Source organism: Dioscorea cayenensis, chromosome 1 (assembly GCF_009730915.1).
Source record: "Dioscorea cayenensis subsp. rotundata cultivar TDr96_F1 chromosome 1, TDr96_F1_v2_PseudoChromosome.rev07_lg8_w22 25.fasta, whole genome shotgun sequence".
Taxonomy (NCBI): domain Eukaryota; kingdom Viridiplantae; phylum Streptophyta; class Magnoliopsida; order Dioscoreales; family Dioscoreaceae; genus Dioscorea; species Dioscorea cayenensis.
The window spans coordinates 6,550,307-6,554,519 of NC_052471.1; the positions used below are offsets into that span (position 1 = coordinate 6,550,307).

A 4,213-nucleotide genomic window follows, 5' to 3' on the forward strand; every position below is an offset into this window, starting at 1 on the left:
ATCAAAATATGGCAATCAGATGGCCCAGGTCCTCCCCCATACCCAGTGTAACTTATTGCGGCCACCACTCTAGGAGAAGTTAGGGTGTCTAAGTTCCTGCTCAATGACTCAACCTGGGCAGCCAATGATGTGACTGCATCGATCTCATGAAGTCCGGCTACCTTCTTTTCTGTCTCGTGTGTTCAACTGATAACGGTTTATAGCTATTTCTTCGATGAGATGTCGGGCTTCTTCGGAGGTCTTGCTTCCTAAGGTACATCCTGCTGCAGCATCGAGTAACTGCTTCATGCTTGGGTTCAACCCACTATAGAATGTCTGAATAATGATCCACTCGATGAACCCATGTTGAGAACATTTCCACAAGAGTTCCTTGAACCTATCCCATGTCTCAAAAAGAGACTCCAATTCTTTTTGCACAAAAGAGGATATTTTATTCCTAAGCTTCGCAGATTTTCCTAGAAGGAAATATCGGGCAAGAAAAGCTTCTACCATCTCCTCCCATGTAGTGATCAATTCTCTAGATAATGAATGTAGCCATTGCTTTGCTCTCCCATTAAAGGAAAATGGGAAGGCCCTGAACTTTATAGCATCATCTGTTACTCCATTAATCTTGAGCATCTCTGACAATGCCTCTTACGTGTGACCCACAAGTGCACGGGTTTGTCAAAGTAATAAATCCCAAGTGAATGTGGTATCGTATCCACAGAGAGTAGGGAATAAACATACCTAAATTGCTACTTAACTGAGTGAAGATGAATAATTATTGTGTTGATAAGATGTGATGTAAATAGAAATAAAAAAACAAGAATGAGAGGCACAAGTAAGTGAGAGATAAGACAATCGATAGAAGTGGGGTACTCGGATAATGCTCCCCCTAAGAATTATGCATCAAGTGCAAGACCTGCCATTATACTTCCTAATTAATGCTTAATGAGTAGTGGAAATCCTAAGGCACAAGGTCCGAAACCTAAGGTCAACCATGACTAACCTTACACTATGTCCCGGCGGAGAAATCGCTCAGTCTCAACACATCATACTGCACAAGGTTGCATGGAGTTCTAGAGATTCCAACTGATAAACACTATTACTTTATTTAGATCAAATCAATTGGTCCAGGCGAAAGATCTATAGTTACAATTAAGTCCCAGATACTAAAGTCATTTCAACGCTTCACTCTGTGGCTTGCGCAACTAAGCCACAACGGAGTTCATCCCTTAGCACTTCACTCTATTATAACCACAAAGAGCTCTAGTAAATGGAGATAGGATAAATCACACAAGAGAGGAAAGGGGATGCTCTGCTACTTCTCAACTTACCCTCTCAATCTTCTCCAATCTAGCTTTATCTAAACCTCATGGCGTGTCACCCATCCACAAAGATTACCAATATTGACTCTCAAGCCTAGTGTCACTCTAGGGGAGAGATCATTCAACAAGCATTCGAGATTAGAACTTAATTAAAAACATCAATTAAGGAAAGCATAATGGAAGGTCAAAGAAACAATAACATCTTAGGGTTTACAAAATCCAAGTACCCACTAGGGATTTAGCTCTCCACGGAGCACAATACAATCAACAATGAAATCGAAAGTAAATGTAAGTAATCCATAGGAAAACCCCCTCGGTATTAGTGTCTATGGTTGATAGGTGCTTGTGCAATATGAATGCGAAGTGTTCATTCCTTATGTTGAGCATTACTTTTCTCAGCTTTTTACACTAATATGTGTGTTTTTATGATACTTTTATGCAGGTAGGGTTGTGAGGCCGAGTATGAAGGAAATAGGCCAATGCGGATCATAATGCACCTATTTTGGAGGAAATCTTGCTAAGGGTCAAACGTGAAGACATAGGTCAGGTGTGAGATGCTAGAGTGTGTGCCAACCTCCTCGCATTAGAGTGAGCACATCCATTTCGAGGGGCACAAAGGCAGTCACACTCGAGCATTCCGACTTATGCACATAAGAACAAGAGTTCCACCAACATGTATATAATTGAAGAAGCAAGTGATTCACGATGTAAATGTGTGCCCGTTTGCGTTACCCCAATGAAAATATAGAATTGGGAAGTTATTCAGAACGAAGACTGTAGAAGAGCATTGTAGCACACTGTAGCATGCACTGTAGCATGCACTATTCACAGCCGGCTGAGAAATCTGAGAAACAGAGAATCCACACGGGCGAGTGGAAATTATCCACGGCCATGTGGAAATTCCGCACGGGCGCGTGTACCGTCCACGCCCGTGGAGTCGCCCGATTCCAGCTTTATTTAAAGCCGATTCAGCCCCGATTTTGGTATTCTTTTCTCCATCTTTTCCCCAACTTGTGAGAGGGATTCGGCTAGGGTTTTGAGGGGTATTGGCTAGGTTTTTTGAGAGGTTCTACGGCTCGACATCGCGATGCTGTTTGGAAGAAGGTTATTGGGAGAGCTTTCGTCGGCATCGATCCAAAGTGAGGTTGTATCCTAGGTCGGACAAAGGGATCCCTTGCGACGAGTAGAGGACTCTCCACAAGACGATCGACACCCGACCATCGAGGGGGTTTCTTTTATGGATTCATTGCTTTTTACATTCGATTTCTTTTGATTGTACTTACCTCCATGGAGAGCTAAACCCCTAGTGGCTACTTGGGTGATTGTGAACCCTAGGATGTATTCGTTTCTTTGAACTTCTTTATTATGCTTTCAATAAATTGATGTTTATTGTGAGTTCCAACCTTGAATGCTTGATTGTATGAACATTTCCCCTAGAGTGACACTAGGGTTGAGAGTTCTTGTTGGTAACCTTGTGAGTGAGTGACACACCACGAGCGTTAGACAAAGGTAGGTTGGAGAGGGTTGAGAGGGTGAGTCGAGAGGTACAGGAGCGTCCTCTTTCCCCTCTGACGTGATAGATTCTAGCTCCGTTCCTTGAGTTCTTTGCGGCCATAATAGAGTGAATGGTCTAAGGGATGAATCTCCGCTGGGGCTTAGTTGCGCGTGCAACGGAGTGAAGTGTTGAGGGGATCTTAGTATCTAAGGCTTATTTATGGTTAGGGACCTTCCGCATGGACCAAAGGGTTAGGTCTATAATTAGGAAGAGATTTATCACGTGGAATCCCTAGAGCTCATTGCAACTTTAATCGAGTGCGAGGTTGAGAGGTTATTTAATCTCTCCTCCGGGACATGAGTAGAGTTAGGCATAGTTGACCTTAGATTTGGGACTATGTATGTAAGGATTTCCATGACTCACCATTGCATTGATTAGGAAGCATAATAAAGAGTTCTTGCACTTGAAGCGATTATCCTAGATGAGGAATCATCCGAGTACCCCATCTTTATCGGTTGCCTTACCTCCTCCTTACTTTTGCTCTCTTACTTGTTGCTTTTAATTGTTGAGAATTGAATCATTGTCACACTTATCATTGTTGATATTCCACATAGCTAAGAATGGAATTAAGTGTCTTTACTCCCTACTCCCTGCGGATTCGATACCCGCTCACCCGGGATTATTACTTCGACAAACTCGTGCACTTGCGGGATATGCGTAATGGGATCTTGTCAAGTTTTTGGCGCCGTTGCCGGGGAGCTAGGCGTTTAGAGATACTTTGCACTTTGTTTTCTTAGGTATTTCACCACACGTTCTAGTTCATATCTTCTTATTTTATCATCATTATGATTGTCTTTTTCTTTCTTTTTGGTGCAGCTCCAGGTTATGACCTGAGGGAATCCATCAATATTGATTGAAGGAGACCCTGAGCTTGAACATACACTTAGAAGAAAAGGGAAAAAACTTGTGCAAGAATAGCGTAATTCAGTTAATTTGGAACTAGAAGGATCTGAAAACATGGCAGAACAAAATGAGCAACAACGAACACTATCCGATTATGCCAGACCTTCAGTGTTGGGAACACAGTCAAGTATTGTGCGTCCCCTAATTACACTCAAAAACTTCGAGCTAAAAGCCGCATTCATCCATATGTCGCAGTGAGCCTCGCACAATTCAACGGTTTGGGTCGATGAGGATCCAAACAGATCACATAGAGAGCTTCCTCGAGTTGTGCGACATGCTGAAGATAAATGGTGTGATGGATGATGCCATCAAATTGAGAGCCATCCCATTTTCCTTAAAGGGGAGAGCAAAGCAGTGGCTACACTCATTACCTAGAGCATCAATCACTAAATGGGAGGAGTTGGTAGAAGCTTTTCTAGCCCGTTATTTCCCTCCTGGAAAATCAGCA

The 4,213-nt window shown here is 42.7% G+C and overlaps 1 non-coding gene across 1 annotated transcript; it reads left to right on the top strand.

Annotated features, from left to right (window-relative positions):
- Positions 1-337: 337 nt before the first annotated feature.
- LOC120268811 lies at positions 338-444 on the top strand. The gene has a single exon (XR_005539039.1). It is a non-coding gene; the product is annotated as a small nucleolar RNA R71 (small nucleolar RNA).
- Positions 445-4,213: the final 3,769 nt, after the last annotated feature.